We start from the raw sequence: 17,604 nt of genomic DNA on the forward strand, positions 1-17,604 counted from the left end.
AACTAAAATAAGTTAAATAAAAAATGCCCAAAGTATTAAGATGAAGCTGTAAGCACATGTGAGTGACCTCATTGATGGTCTTCTTGTTGTATATTTCCAATTTTTATATTTAGCAATCTTATCCACAGATAAGATTGCAAACAACTCTTCTCAACTATTTTATACTCCTTGAAGGCAGTACAATAGCTTAATCCTTTATCCAAGTGTGAACAAACAAAGTTTGCACCAGAAAGTATCTTCAGGACTGGGGTAAGGTGGTACAACATCAGGGAGACTCCTTGCAAAGACTCCTTGGGCCTGGCTCCCACTGAAGAGACCTCAATAAAGGTCGAAACTAGTCTGGGTAGTGGCCCTTCCCTTAATGCATAACATTAGACATTTCTGCAAGGAGATGTGTTTTGCATTATGGGAGATACTGAGATAGGAGTGTTGGTAGCTTGCTCCACCTTTGCAAGGAGTCGTCCAGGTGTTGTACCACCTTACCCCAGTCCTGAAGATACTTTCAGGTGCAAAATTTGTTTGCTCACACTTGGATAAAGGATTAAACTAAATTTATTATATTCTAACCAAGTGAAAAATAAACTTTCAAGTACAATAGCTTTATATGGGTGCAACACATAATACCTTTTTTTTTTCTAAATTATTATTATTATTATTATTATTCAGGCCTCCATGAAATCAAGAGACTCATCGTGGGAGGTCCTTCCTAGGAAACACAAAGTCTATCATACCACAACTTAAACTCATTGACCGTTCTTGCTCTCACCACTATCAGGCAATGCATTCCAGGGTTCCACCATCACCCTCCACGTAAAAAAAACACTCCTCACCCTCTTGCTTACAGCTTCCTTTCATACTTTCCAGGGATGGCCCCTTGTCATCACTCCTTCCTACTGCTCCACCAAATGAAAGAACTCCCCAATGTCCACCCTGCAAATGCCTTTCAACAGTTGAAAAGTCTCAATCATAACGCCTCTCCTTCTTCTATCCACCAAACTCTGCAATCCACATTCCCTCAGCTGATACTTTAACTATCATTGTACAGTCCTGAAACTATCTTTATTATCTGCATCTTCTCCACAGTTAATGTATTCCCTTCAAATCCTGAGGACCAATTTTGAGAACAGTAGTCTAAGTGTGGTCTGATCAGGGTCTTATACAGCAAAATAACTCTTCTATCTCTGCAGGTCAGCATCCTTCTCATTATTGCAGCAATCCTCTGTGTTACCTTCACCACCTTTGCAATATGTCCTCTAAATTTCAGGTTTCTATCAATCATCAACCCCAGATCTCTTGTCTACCCTACCTCCTCCAACAGAGTATGCAGCATCCCATCAATATGTCCCAAACCTCACGACCTTACATTTTGCTGCATTAAACTGAGACCCCATTCATTTGCCCATCTGTCTAGTTTATTCAAATCCTCTTGCAGGGCCACCACATCTGTACTATTACCAATAACCCTTCCCAGCTTCACATCACCTGCAAACAACCGAATATCCTCTTGCAATCCATAGACAATGTCATTGATATAAAGGTTAAACAATACAGGTCCCAGTACTGAGCCCTGTGGAACCCCACTTGTAACCTTCTGCTTTCTTGATATTGCCCGACCATACACAACTTTCTGATACCTATCAGAGAGACAATCCTGAATCCAGTTGACTAACCCAACATCTAAACCCATGTGCTGTAACTTAAATATCAGCTTATCATGTGGCATCCTGTCAAATGCCTTTGCAAAATTAAAAAAAAAATGGCAGTGTATGCTTTTCCCTCATCAACTGCTTGTGTCACTTTATTATAAAAGGCAATCAAATAAAAGGCATCTCTTAACAAATCCATGTTGATTCTCACAGATAACATTACCCTTATCTGCCCAATGCTGTATATGGTCCCTCACTAATTTCTCCAAGATCTTAACAACTACTGATGAAACACAAACTAGCCTATAATTAGACGCTTCCAGTCTGCTACTGCTCTTATGCAATGGCACTATCTTATCTTCCTTCCATTCCCTTGGCACCTTTCCCATAGCCTGACTTTCATTGAAAAGCCAGGTCAAAGGAGCTGTCAGTTCTTTAGCACATTCTCTCAAAACTCAGGTGAAATACCATCCAGTCCCACTGCTTTACTGACATCCAGAGTATTCATTATTTGGAACACACTCCCCTCTTTCAAATTTTGTTGCATGTCATAAAATACACTGAACTTCTCTCTTGAACTGCTTTCACATCACATCTATTGATCAGAATGGAAATGCCATGCATTTGCATAAGTTCTTTTGGTAGGTGATCAACAATCTGTTTGAAAAATATCTGCATTTCAGACACCAGTATTCCTTTCATGTCAATCCATTTCTGTAAAGACACACACACAAAATAGATAAAATAATAGAATCATCCAACATTATCCACCACTAACAATGTGCAACTAACAACAAGTTGCAGATACTGGTTATAAATAGACAGCACACTCTTTTGAAAGACAGTATTTTTGTTCATATATGTGATAGTTGTCAAAGATCATACGTGACTAAGTTACTATGAATGAGAGGTGACAGAGAGGCTGGTAAGAATACTGCTGACTGCTGCTCTGCTAGGATGATCATGTACACTACTGTCCTGAGTATACTTGAGAATGGTGTGATAAACAGCACATCAAAACACTGTCAGGAGTATAGATAACTGATGAGAGAGAGAGAGAGAAAAGCGTTGTTGACAGAGGCTTATAGTCAAAGAGACATGCTATAGTTATTCAGTCAAATGACTACAATCAGAGACTTAATCTGATTGTGGAATGTGTTGGACACTAACCTGAAAAAGTATAACATAACAATAGACAACCAGTGAGAATACCATCCTTATGTAACAAAAAGAAATGCTAAGCTAAAGTGGGCAAATCATCAGCACTGTACACCAGAGAAGGAGTGTCACACAAAATGATGAATGCCAGTTTTTTGTTACTTTTTGCATCTAGAAGGAAGGACAACGGTATGGCAATATTAGCACAAATCCATGAATCTATCATATTTTGTCAAAATACAAGATGGTGGACTAATAGTCTGTGGCACATTTTACTAACACTTTCATACCAATAGAGCAAGGACTAAGTGATGCAGCCTACCTACTTGAGTGCACTGAAACCAAGTAAATCCATTTGTGCTAACCATTTGTCCTGTACATGATGGAAACCTATCAGCAAGGTAATACACCATGACAGGGGATGCACCATTGAAGAATGGTTACAAAAAATGTGATACTCATACTTGTGCCATGAGTGGATTATTGGCATGATAATCCAGAAATCCTGCTCTGTAGATCAAACATGGAACTTTTTTTTTTCAAGTCACTTCAGGCATCCAATAAGTAGGTTGGCATTTTCATACTGGGCAATGATGAAGTCTGATTGCAGACATCATCCTCTCCGTTGTTTTTTTTTAATTTTTAATCTTTTTGAATTGGACAGAATACAGACTTGCCTGTGTAGCTCAGCGGATGTGGCGTTTGCACACCGCAGCGCTTGGCCGCACGAAGGAAGACTTGGTTTCGAGTCTAGTCGGCGACTAGAGGAAATTTTTCTAAGCCTTTTTTCGACCGGTTCCAGAGTTAGTCGATCTCTGGCACGGGCAAGCAGGTTTTTCCTCCCGGAAACTCGGGTTTTTCGTCCTGTAAACTCAAGAAAATCGACCGTAGAACCCACATTATTTCAGACATTAAATATATTGTGTTAGGGTTAGTGACCACGAGATGGCGGCACATTTGAGCCGTCTCTCTTCACTGCGTACCGCTTAATTAGTGATAGCCTTGGGCCATCTGTCTCTGATTGGGTACCAGTGGAGATTGAACTGCCCACTCAGTCTCCAAAAGTTAGATAGGGCTAAATGGCCTCACCTACTCCCGTATACGGGAATAAAAAGGCGTTAGCTGATTTTTTTTTTTTTTTTTTTTTTTACTCCATGTATTGGAGTATGCCAGCCGAGTATAAAAATGCAATAAGTGTTAATTTGGGAGCACACTTTTGAGTACAGCTGGGTCAATGCTATCAGGATAACCAAAAAACATTTGGATTTTGGTATGCAGGTTATTTGAGATTCTTGTTCTGTCTTTTTTGTCAGAGGCAAAAAGACATCAGAGGCGATTTAATCGGTTTAAAGCATGGTTGAATGAGCATTATGTGCAATAGTGACTCCCACAATGAGTCTCTGACTTCATGGAGGTCAGATGTTAATAATAATAATAATAATATCTAAGTGAGAAAGAAGTAGAAACAAAGGAAAGCAGTTGTGTCTGATGACCTTTACAAGGGACCAGAAGACATAACTTCCATTTGGAAAGGAGGTGAGTTTTCTTCTATTTCTTTGAAAGAGTTTTCTTTGAAAATTAGATTTGTTAAGTTGCAATCGCTTTGCATTTCTTTCATGTTTCAGTGCAGGGTGAGTATGAAGCTAGAGTTCTTGTTACAAGCCACATGCAGTATGCTGAATTTTTGTAAAACTGCCTTGGTATATCTGTTGTACAACTATGGCTTGTAAAGTGGGTGGGAATTTTGGATGGAGTGAAGAATGAAGGCAGCGAGAATAAATTCCATAACTCATCCAGATTAGGTGTTTGGATTAGTAGTCTGAACATGGAAAGAAAAACTAGAAGTTCTGGAGGTTGTCCCACTTGGCACCACTATAGTGCCAAAACTGAGTTTGGGGAGTAATTGAGGGAAGGCAATTCTGTGAAGCAGGTTCTCTTCCAAAGAATGGTCTAGTAAAAGATTATGATCGGAGTTACCAAGAGGAGAGGTAATCTTCATTCAGATGATTTGCATTAGATAATGCTTATAGCAAATCCTAACTCATATTTGCCAGGTTGGTCAGCAGAATTTAAAAAAGGAAGCCAGTGAAATTGTGGATATTGAGAGAAAACTTAGAAGATGATCTAACTGTTTAACAGAAAATAGAGGTCCAGAGATAAGAAGTTGAAATCTGACTGATTTTCAGAATTTAGAGAGCAGTAGATACAGCATATGAATTTTACTGAATGGGAGGACACCTTAAGCTAGAGGATTTTATATACACTTGCAAGCAATAATTCAAAATAATAATAATAATAAAAAAATCAATATCAGATCAGCAATATATCTATGCATAGCTTATTTTAGCATTTATGCCACAAATATTAGTGACATGGATGCAATTTTTTGTAGATAGAATTGTTTTTTATATTTTTTTTTATTAGACTTTTGTTTATGTTATAATTTTTTGTTTGGAGTTTGTTTTGTGGAGGGAATTTAATTACAGTGTCACTACAAATGACTGTTGTACTTTTGGTGGTTCATTTTCATGAATAATTAAATACAGAACAGGGACATGCAGCAAGAGGAGACTCTTTGACACATTACCCTTACACAGCATGGTCCAATCTCCTTGTTAGAATGCAGCCATAACAGTACCCATCACACACACACACACACACACACACACACACACACACACACACACACACACACACACACACACACACACACACACACACACAATTTGGAATCCCCACCACCACAACAAGCAGATTTAGCAGAACATGTATACCAGCTGACTGGAAAACTTCCTAATGTGTTACTATCAAGTTCAGTCCAGTGTACTATCTAGCAACCAGACTACAGAACCATTTTATTACTATGCCCTCAAAATGAACGCTTTTGGTCTCCAAGTATGTTAGACATATCCTCTAAGGACACGACTCACACTGCATGAAAAAAGAAGGGGGAGAGATTGAACCTCGAATTACTGCTCTTTGAGGGCAAACATGACCATAATCACTTCCTCCAATAAGCAAAATTTTGTGTTTAACTGGGAAGTGAAGTTCATCCACCACAGCGAACATTTTCTCCAACAAGGAAGATATCCTTCTATAGCAGGAATACTTGCTGAATTTTCCAGAGCCCCTTTTGTGGAAACAAATGACACCATGAGCAGGACTGATAACTGATAGGGAGAGGCTAAATGCATGTATGAGTATACTTAAGTGTATAGTGAAAGCTGTTCAAACAAGCATTCTTTTTTAAAACTGTCTTATATATTTTTTTTTTTCAATATGATTTTCAATTTTATTCTGCTCAAAACTAAATGGTGATCGCTTTATATTTCAAATCTCCTATATACTCTTTCGTCCTGATCTAGTATGAAGATATTGCTATCCACAATAACATAGTCAATGGAGCTTTTCTTATTCCTCATATATTCTCTCCATGTAAATTTGTATACATATTTGTGTTGGAACATGGTGTTACTGATGACTAGTCCTAGACCTGAACAGAAATCCAGGTACTTACCAATACTATTAGCTTTTCCCTTTTTTTCCAAATTTTCCCCAACACATTTCTATATGTCTGATATTCATTTCCTTCTCTGCTGTTTAGATTTCCAACATGGGCCAACTTTTCTTTTACCTTTATATCAGCTGCCTTCTCTAATGACTCAAAAAATTCCTCTGCTTCTTCCTTAGTGAAACATTCTGTTGGACCTTAGGCACAAATAAGCGTCACTGTCAAATTCCTCATTGTAATGTTTGTTCACATCACTCTACTCGATACTGCCTTCAATTCAAGAAGATTATCTTTACATCTTTGTTGTTGAAAATTATAGCCAGTACCATCAACAGGGTGTAGCATAGAGGCAGCCTGTCTCACGGCACGGCTTAATAAGGGCGCTTGTTCAGCCATTGCGTAGCAGGTGCTGAAAGAAGTTTTTCCAAGCTTAAACTGATTAAAAATTATTTGTGAACAGCAATGACCCCACCAATGAACAGCAAGAAAGATTGGTTGGTTTAGCAACTATCGATAGAGGCAGACATAGCTTATAATTTAAATTTAGAACTTATAAACAGTTTTTAAACGATATCCCCGTAGAGCAAACATTTAATTAATATTATTGTGTAATCGTTTTTTGCATTAATGTTTCTCCTGTAATAAAAACAAAATAGTAATTGGAGATTTTCTTATTTTTTTGTCTTATAATCCATCAGGAGTGATATTTAATTGTTTGCCTCAGGGCGCGATCTAATATGGCAACGGCCCTGATTATAGCTGCTAATTTCTTTCCCTGATTCCATTGCCTGAATATAAATCTTGTAGTTTTTATTTTCAAGAATTGCACCTCTTTTTTATGTTATTACTAGAATTAAAACCATGCATTATAAAATCATGCAGTATCGAGAACGATACTGTGTTTCATTTTAGACAGACCGCTACGCTCTTTAGCTCGCAATGAGTGTCTGGAAGACACCGATTCCCTCGGTGCGGATCGCTGTAGTTTGAGCGGGTGATGATGTCATTAGGCGTTCATGCAAGGTTGTTGCAGTCAGCTAGTAACTGCATTCACAGTAATGTTCCCTGCAAGAATGCTTCGTTCTTATTAGCATTATGATAGACAAAGGTTTTGTGATTGTTTGTAAAGTGTGCAACTGTATAGTGTAGGCCGTGCGCTAAAAAATAAAAGAAGTATTCTTATTAATTTGATTTTTTAATTATTAAAATTATATTTTTAATTTTGTTCGTATTTGTATGGTATGTAATGTATCGAATTTTGAATTTATTGTACACTTTTTCTAAATAAATGTTTAATGTTTTATATGACTTTTTTTATTAAACAAAAGTGATGCACTTTTTTAAGTGGGACCCGGACCACAGACTTGTCACGGGCCCGAAAATTTCTCTCGGCAGCCCTGTGCAGGAGTATCAAAGAAAAGGGAAAGAAAAGTAAAGCAGGTGATTATAATAGTCTTAGACATCAACTTGGAGAAGTTTCATGGAGGGCAGAATTGGAAGGTCAAGGATATCATTAGTGCATGGGAATTTGTGATGAATATTTGTTGGCAGCAATAGTAAGCTGTATTCCATGAGTGAAGAAGAGGACACAATTTGGTGTTAAGTGGATGACAAACAATATCAACCAGGAACTGCAGGTGAAAAAGAGGGTTATGGAAGAGATATAAGGAGAGGGATGGAGAGCAGATGCATGAAGAATATAAGACTCAGGCCAGGAGAGTGACTAATATGGTAAGGAAGGCAAAACTGGAATATGAGAAGAGACTGGCACTAAGATCCAAAGCTAATCCTAGGGAATTTTTTTTAGCTGTATGGCCAGTAAGAGCAGAAATGACTGTGGAAGAATAACATTGTGGGATAAAAATAGGAATGGAGTGACTGATGCAGAGGACATAGTGGAGTTGTTCAATAAACACTTTAATGGAGTATTTCATCCTGGAGAAGTAGCTTTTATTTCTAGACAGATAGGGCGGGTTCGAGTTTTAGAGGTGCAAGAGGACAGTGTGATCCAAATACTAAATACTCTGGATATCAGTAAAGCTGCAGGACTGGATGGTATTTCACCACGGTTTTGAGATAATGTGCTAAAGAACTGACAGCTCTGTTGACCTGGCTTTTTAATGAAAGTCTGGCTATAGGAAAGATACCCATGGAATGGAAGAAAGGTAAGATAGTGCTACAGCCCCCCTGCATAAGGGAGTAGCACTATCTGTGTCTATAGGCCAGTTTGTGTTTCATCAGTAGTTGGAAAGATCTTGGAGAAATTATTGAGGAATCATATACAGTGCAGGGGTAGATGAGGGTATTGTTATCTGTGAGAGTCAACATGGATTTGTTAAGGGGTGCTCTTGCTTTAGTAATCTGATTGATGAGGGAAAGGCATATACTGCCTTTTTTTGAATTTTGCAAAGGCATTTAACAGGGTGCAACATGATATAGTGATATTTATGTTGCAGCACATGGGTTTAGATGTCAGGTTAGTAAACTGGATTCAGGATTGGCGATCTGATAGGTATCAGAGAGTTGTGTATGGTAGGCAGTATCAAGGAGGCAGAAGGTTACAAGTGAGGTCCCACAGGGCTCAGTACTAGGACCTGTATTGTTTAACCTTTATATCAATGACATTATCAATGGATTGCAGAGGATATTCAGTTGTTTGCAGATGATGTGAAGCTGGGATGGGTTATTAGTAATAGTGCAGATGCAGCAGCCCTGCAAGAGGATCTGAATAAACTAGACAGATGGGAGAATGAATGAGGATGTTGTTCTAATGCAGCAAAATGTAGTCTTGAAGTTTGGGATACATCGATGGGTGGCTGCATACTCAATTGGAAAAGCTGTACTGGAGGAAGTAGGGGGGGGGACAAGAGATCTGGGGGTGATGATTGATATAAAACTGAAATTCAGGGAACATATTGCAAAGCTGGTGAAGGTAACCCAGAGGATTGCTGCAATACTGAGAAAGATGCTGACCTGCAGAGATAGAAGAGTTATTTCCACTGTATAAGACCCTGATCAGACCACACTTAGACTATTGTTCTCAAATTTGGTTGCCAGGATTTGAAAGGGATAAATTAACTGTGGAAAGGGTACAGAGGTAGATAACAAAGATGGTTTTTTCAGGAATGTACAATGTTAGTTATGAGGATCGGCTGAGGGAATGTAGACTGCAGAGTTTGGTAGATAGAAGAAGGAGAAGTGACATGATTGAGGCTTTTAAACTTTTGAGAGGTAGTTACAGGGTGGACACTGGGGAGTTCTTTCTCTTGGTGGAACAGTGGGAAGGAACGATGATAAGGGGCCATCCCTGGAAGTTGCAATAGGAAGCTGTGAGCAAGAGGGTGAAGAGTGTTTTTTTTTTTTGCATGGAGGGTGGTTGAACCATGGAAGGCATTGCCTGATAGAGTGGTGAGAGCAAGAACGGTCAATGAATTCAAGGAGTGGTATGATAGACTTTGTGTTTCCTAGGAAGACCTCCCACAGTGAGTCTTTTGACTGCATGGATTCCTGAATAATAATAATAAAAATAATAATATGTGAGAGAGAGAGATCATCTATTAGGCAAACCGTTTTCTGCATACACTCAATAATTCTTAGAAAGGTTTTGGGTGCACCCAAACAAATAAGAAAACAATATTCTAAGAATGGTCAGATTTGGTATTTATAGTTTTAGGATTTGGGTGGGAGAAGAAGCGTTTTGAGCAAAATGAATATATGAAGTTTTTGGAGGCTATGGATTCAATACATCTTTGCAAGGATAAGCTGCATGTAAAAGTCAGCCTTAGTAAGGAAAAACTGATCTTGACTAGAATTAGAACCTTATCAAAAATAAGAGGGAGTGAAGTAAGCTCTTTCTTCTGGGTAATAAGCCAGGAATATGTTTTAAAAGCATCAGAATTCACTGGATTATCTTTGCCCCACTTGTTAATGATAAGGAGATCAGCATTTAAGACATTCATTATAGAAGATCTTGAAGCTTGAATCATTTGGATACTACAAGATGTCTTGAAAGAAGAGTACTGCCATGAGAAAACTACAAATAAGATTTGAAGTGAGGGAAAAGATCATTGAGGGAAAAGGATGTATAGGAGGAAAAGCATGGTTGAGAGTGCATAACCTCAGTATTCTGCCATGATAGAGATAATCATTCACCATGACATGCAGTGAATGACAAAAGAAGCTGAAATCCATTCACATAAAGAGTGGGAGCACACCATAATATGGTAGTTTGTGAAAAGACCTCAGTGTCAGATGTAACCAGATGTCTTGGAAATATCACAAATAACTGCAAGTTTCTCCAAATCTTTCGATGGCATGTATCCAAAGTAGAGTATGGTTAGCAAGGTTCTGGTTCAAAGCAGGGATGGTAGAATCCATATTGGCAATCATAACTGAGGGGTTCCAGGAGACAAGGAAGCTGGTTGTCAATGACTTCCTCCATCACTTTAGTTCAGGATATTGAGGCAAGGGACATGGGATGATAGTTTAATGGCTGACTTTTATCTCCCATTTCAGGGAACAAGTTGGATAAAGCTTGTTTCCATGCAGTTGGGCAAATGCAAGACGATTATGAAAACTTATATAGGGAATACAGGATGGGTGTTAATTCTGGGGCACAAGTTTTGATCACAACTTATGAGATACCACCTAGACCAGGAGACTTATTAGTATCAAGTTATTGGATATTTTTCTGATGTCCTTCTGACAGAAGTTCAGAGGAGGTATGCTGCAAGTAGTTCATGGTATTGTAGGAGGTGATTTGCCTTTTTTGTATATGAGAACACAAGGAAAAGACTGCCTTACCATGATACCATTGGAATTTGAGAGGTGGAAACAAGAAAGGGTGGAAGTTATGCTTAACAGCCTTTGAGGGACCAAAAGGCTCAACTACCAGTTGAGTAGGCAACATGCTTATTGCATATGAACAGACGGCAAGTTTATATATAAATATCTTATTATCACCCAAGATCCCATGGAGTCAAATACTCGTCTAGGAGGTCCTATTATCATACACACACAGCTTATCATACTGCACTTTAAACACACTCAAATTCTCTGCAGACACCACACTCTCAGGCAAGGCATTCCAATCATTCACAACTCTGCATACAAAAAACCTGCTTCTCACTTCCCTGCCTCATGCCCTCTTTATACAGTTTCCAGGGATGACCTCTGGATCTCTCCTGATCTCCCACTGATTATCATTATAATAAACCTCAATGAAGTCAAAGGTCTTGTGTTTCAATAGACTTAACATTATTCAAGGATTATCATCATGAGTGTTATGCTTACTGCTAAAGCAATGTGGATGAAACAATTTTTTATAACAATTCCAGCCATGAAATATACGAAACAAAGAAGCTAAGCTGCTATCTCAAAGACCTAGACTGAAGGGAGGAGGGGAGAAAAACTTACTTGAGCTTTGAACTGAGTTTTCTTTACTGATTTCTCTTGTTTGTTCGTTATCTGTAGTTATTCCACTTCTCTCCAACTCTTTTATTCTAATTTTTTTTTTTTTCATCTTGCCTTCTTGTGCCTCTGTTACCCTAATTTCCAGACCCTCTCTCCCTTCCTAATCTGCTTAACAAAAATTCTGTCACTTCTTTCTTTACTTTAACTTTATTGTCAATAAATCTGTTTCAACTTTATTACTCACAGTTATGCTTCTCTGGTAAATCAACTCCTTTTGGTTTTATCCTCAAATATTGTTAAGCAAGATAGGGAACAGTTACAGTCATCACAAGCCAATCAATTGATTGGCTTGTGATGACTTATTTAGAATTGATTTATTTACAAAATGCTCTGAAATATTTACAGGTCAAAATTAGTACTAAAAATTTTATGAAGAAGATCAAAACAGGCTTTTTTTCCCCTCCCTTCAAAATGAATGTAATGGATCATCTAGAATTATAGTGGAAGCAACTGCAGCTATGTGGCCAGTATTATGTCTGTTACTTGCATATATTGCTGGAAGAGAAGCTGTACACTTCCATATTAGACCCAAAATCTCCAAAGAATTATTTTCATTTCAGTTTTATTAACCTACAGAATAATGATTGAATCTTTTTAACAATCAATACATAAATTCATTTTCTGTTCTGCCACCCATAGTATGACTGCATTTAAGGAAGCGAATGGCTAAAATATTCAAGAATTTAAATTCTTTGAAATGGTCTGAAGTCAGTAACCTGAGAATCTGTTTCAGACTCAAGTGTTGAAGTTTATTGTTTATAAACTTCTTGGATCATTTTGATGTCAAAAACGCTAATTAAGTAGTTACAAGGCAGTTTTAAAACTTACCTTGATGGTAAATACTCGTAAATTTGAAGACCAAAACGTTCTAAGTGCTTATAATACTACTTTTTTTTAAAAAATAAACAACAGTTTAGCACAAGAAGTAAATACTATTTGATTATACTAAGCGTCTCAAACGATAGCCCCTCCCGGGAAATGTGTCAGTGTGACTGCGTTATATTTTTACATCAAAAACAAGAATGCCTTGCTGTTGCGTAATACACATACTTTGCATATCCCTATATTTTCGTAATGTGTTGTCATTTGCACTTTAACATTTTGCCACAACACATGGTCCGATTAAAACCTATAATTAAGATGACAAGACAAATTTTAATAACGATACTAAATTTCACTAAAAGCAAACCAACCAAAGCGGAGTTAATAATATGCATACGGAAGGACAAAACGTCTCATTTTGTGCAATGTATCCAAAAATTTTCAGTTGCGCAAGCATCTTATATGTCGGAAGTGTATGAAGGTCAACTCTACTCGCCTGTTTAACAGTTTCTAATCATACTCGCTAGAAGAGCTGCAGGCGGGTGAATATACAGTATTATTCAAGTGAAAGCTTTTTCTGTTATTTAAGGTGATCATCACTGAAACTAAAAGTAATAGAATAACTCATATTCAATTAGCTTTTTCGGGCCTAGCGGCTCGTTACTGTCATGTTATGCGCAATTTGTACTTTCATGCATATAGACTAGGTATCCTGTTTTGGTGCATACCAGTTTCATCGGATCACCTGTTACTGTTCTGCAGTTCATTAACATCCTAGGTTAGGTAGGTCCTAACATATCACACTTATTCTGAATAATGTCAACATTTTTTATTATGGTGAATGGTTTAGTTCTTTCAATATATCTTCATTTTGTTTTATTTCTTCATCTAGTCTTGTATAACCTTCTATTTATTATTATTACATTGACTCTCCTGGAGTCAAACAGTCATCGAGGGAGAAAGAGGTTTATACCATTAACAATTACATAGATTATATAATGTATGCAATGTTGTTATTATTATATCGCTTATATATAGCAAATATCGCTTACACAGATATACAACACGACATCGATCAAATCTAACTGAAAACAGCATATATATAAATCCTGAAACAACAAAGCTAATGACATTCAAAAACCCCCAGGAATATCTCATTATCCGACATCCAGCCTCCTACACAGAAAGCGTCAGGGTCGTCGCCAGATTAGATCGCGCCCTGAGGCAAACAATTAAATAGCACCCCTGATGGATTATAAGACAAAAATATAAGAAATTTTCCAAATGCTATTTTGTTTTTATTATAAGAGAAACTTAATGCAAAACGATTACATAATAATATTAATTAAATGTTTGCTCTACGGGAATATTGCACAATAAAACTGTTTATAAGCGCTTCTAAATTTAAATTATAAGCTATATCTGCCTCTATCGATATAGTTGCTAGACCAACCAATCTTTCTTAGATCATTGGAGATTTTTGGAAATTTTTGTAGTTTTTTTTCCCTTTTTCTTTGGGGAGACAGGGTCCCCCTCTGGGTGCGCCACTGCATCACACAGGCGAAAACAACACGTTATCTCGGATTTCACTTCGATGCTGATCAAAGTTGGAATAGCCATACAAACTATGTACACAACAAACTCAGGATAATAGCAAGTAAACTATATCGATTAAAAGACATTGTCTCGACACATAAAAATATTCATCTATAAAGCATTATGTGAAAACATTTTAAGATATGCAATTACATCATACGCATTCTGTGCAGACTACAAACTTAACAGATTACAATCGTCGCAAATTAAAATGGCAAAAACTGATATTCTGAGAACAAAGAGAACAGCCCACACTTATACAAGTAGCAAGGACAGAACACAAAATATTTAGAGTGAAACACTTATGCCACTACACAGTCATGCTAAAACATTACTTCAGTCCTACCTACAGAATAACCAGAACAACATATCAGATAACAAGACCATAGACAACAAACTACATAACGTATAAATATAATAATCACTACGGAAAAGCCACCCGAAACTTCTACATACTGACATGATAAGCAAACTGCCATGATAAGCAAACTGCCATTCAACAACAGAAACCTAGAGATCTACAGAGAGCTGAAATAGGTGCACTATATATCCACTCTATATATATAAAAAGATAAGCCGAGATTTGAAACATTTTTATGTCACGTTTTGAAACGTCCAACAATGTGTTTGCCTTCATGAGACAACAATTTGTTAAGCCGATAAGCTGAAGGCTTAAAGATAAGGATAAGCCGAAATTTGTCACGTTTTAATGTCATGTCTTCATTGTTTTGAAACGTCCAACAATGTGTTTGCCTTCACCAGACAACAATTTTATCATTTCAGGATTACAACAATCAAATTCATTGTCGACCATTAGAACAGTACGTATTAGTATTCATTACTGAAATTAGCATAACGCGCATGTCATGACTGATTATATAGTAAATATTTTATTTTCATTTCGTGATTTTGAATAATTAAAGTGAGGCTCATAAAGAACCAGCCTACAAGCACGGAACTCGGGGGGGGGGCATCAGGGGGGGACCCCCCTAGTACATATATATATATATAAACAGTTAAATCTACACCTGTCTTGCGACGGGTATTGAAAGAAAACCATGCCATCTATTATCTTCCTCAGATAAGCTCTGTAAAAGCTTCAAGGAAAAAAGCTGAAATGCCACCAGTGGTGGATTAAGGATAGTAGGGGCCCCTAGGCAAATTATATTTGGGGCCCCAAAAAATAATAATAATAAAAAGAATTTAAAAAAATAAAAGTTAGGTGGCAAATAAATGAAATTTTGTACTTTTGAATTTTTTTGAACTGGATTTTTCTGCCTGTTAAAGAGTTAAAGGGTGATAAATAATAAAACTTTTATTTTATTTTTATTTATTTTTTTATCAGTTTTTTTTACAATTTTACAAAGTCTTTTTTACTTGCACTAAACTCAAATAATGAAAACACGAAAAGTCACACTAACACGTTATTTTTGAAACAAACACCTCACTCTTACACAATTCAATAACAAATGAAGTTAAGGAGCAACCAGGCGAAACTTCCTATCTCGTCAATGCAATCAGTTTTCGTGACCTCGAAGCTATCAAGGACAGCGCAGTGCGCCGACATTGGTAATGCGGTTTAATTTAAAGCGTAGATAGCGCGCACTGTTCAACATACAAAATACGAAGCTTGTCAACTAGCACCGACATTGGTATTGCGGCATGATTTAAAGCGTAGATAGTGAGATAGTGCTTTCAAGTAACAGTTGGCTTGCATCAAGGGTCAGCATTAAGTCCGTTTCTGTTTAATATTGTGATGGAGGTGGTAACAGAGGAGGTGAGAGAAGATGCACCTTGGACAATGTTGTATGCAGATGACATCTTGCTGTGTGTAGATTCAAGAAAAGAAGCGGAAACTAAACTGGAAAGATGGAGAAAAGTACTGGAAGAGAGAGGTATGAGACTGAGCAGAAGTAAGACAGAGTATATGTGTTGCGCAGTGGGCGGTGGCCAGGAGACAGATCTGGAGCTGGAAGGAAATGTCATCAGGAAGGTGAGAGACTTTAGATACTTAGGTTCAACAGTGGAAGAAGATGGAGGAGCTGAGAAGGAAGTGGGATGCAGGATACAAGCGGGTTGGAGGAACTGGAGGGAGATGGCTGGAGTGTTATGCGATAAGAGGGTGCCGATCAATCTGAAAGGCAAAATTTATAGGACAGTAGTGAGGCCAGCTATGACATATGCTATAGAAACTGTGGCCCTGAGGAAAAATAACATTAGCAGGATGGAAGTAGCAGAGATGAGAATGCTTAGGTGGATGTGCGGTGTGACCAGAAAGGATCATCTGAGAAATGAATATGTCAGGGGAACAGTGAAAGTTACGAACTTACGAGCGAAAATACAGGAGGCAAGGTTGAGATGGTTTGGTCATGTGATGAGGAGGGAGGACGAATATGTGGGAAGAAGGGTCATGCAGATGGATGTGCAAGGAAGGCGGAAACGCGGGCGGCCAAAGAAGAGATGGAGGGAGCTGGTAGAAGAGGACTTGAAGATGAAGAACTTGGATGTGGTGACAACCCAAGACAGGAAGGTGTGGAGGAGACTCATAACAAACGGTGACCCCACTTAAGTGGGAGAAGCTGCAGAAGAAGAAGAAGAAGAAGAAGAAGATAGTGCGCGCTGTTCAAAATACGTATTAAAATGTAATAATTGTTTCGAAAAAATTTTCGCTTAAAATAATCAAGATTTTTATGATATTAACTGGAAACATTAATCTATTTTAAAACACCATAGGAAAATGTCTTGGCTTGGACCCCTCCCCCGCCAAAGCTTGAGGCCCCTAGGCACCTTCCTCATTGCCTTAATGGGTAATCCGCCACTGAATGCCACCCAAACAAACAAACAAGTATATCAAAAAGAATATGCTCAGTAACTTTTGTATACTGAATTTTTGTAGAGAAGTAAAATATTAAATACAGAATCTATAAATTATTGAACTGTGAGTTGGATTACAATATTGTATAGTGAATTATATTCACATTTGTGCCAATCCATATGTAAATATGATGGATAAATATTTAATTAGTTTTTTAATTGTATTTATAAAGTATAATATTAAAATATAAAGTTTATAAAGTATAATATAAAATATAAAGTTTATAAAGTATAATATAAAATATAAATATTTATTAAAAAATATTTATAAAGAATTAAATGCTCTGCATTTTATTCTGAAGCCTTGTACTGCATAGAAAATATATCTTATGAATATATGCATAAATACATATATACATGATAATAAATCTTGTCATTGTCAAAAAAAGTATTATTATTATTATCAGTTAGCCTAGTGACGGCGCTTCGCAACCATGTGCCTGGGAAAGGATTGTCCCGAGTTCGATTCCCATCGCCGACGTGAGGAGCTTAAGAATCTTTCTCAGACATAGCCAAGTTAACCGG

At 37.4% G+C, this 17,604-nt stretch overlaps 1 protein-coding gene across 4 annotated transcripts in view; it reads right to left on the minus strand.

Annotated features, from left to right (window-relative positions):
- Nucleotides 1-17,604, minus strand: part of Oat (Ornithine aminotransferase precursor) — a 279,809-nt gene that overhangs the window by 227,756 nt on the left and 34,449 nt on the right. The window contains exon 1 of one of the 4 annotated variants that reach the window (XM_090391732.1): nucleotides 12,616-12,779. The exons of the other annotated variants lie outside the window; for them this stretch is intronic. The gene's annotated coding sequence lies outside the window, so the exon portion shown is untranslated. Of the gene's footprint in view, nucleotides 1-12,615; nucleotides 12,780-17,604 lie in introns of those variants that run through there. 4 annotated transcript variants of the gene reach the window in all.

The sequence above is a fragment of the Typopeltis vanoorti genome, chromosome 4 (assembly GCF_054136105.1).
Source record: "Typopeltis vanoorti isolate ZY-2024b chromosome 4, IOZ_Tvanoo_1.0, whole genome shotgun sequence".
NCBI classification, from domain to species: Eukaryota; Metazoa; Arthropoda; class Arachnida; order Uropygi; family Thelyphonidae; genus Typopeltis; species Typopeltis vanoorti.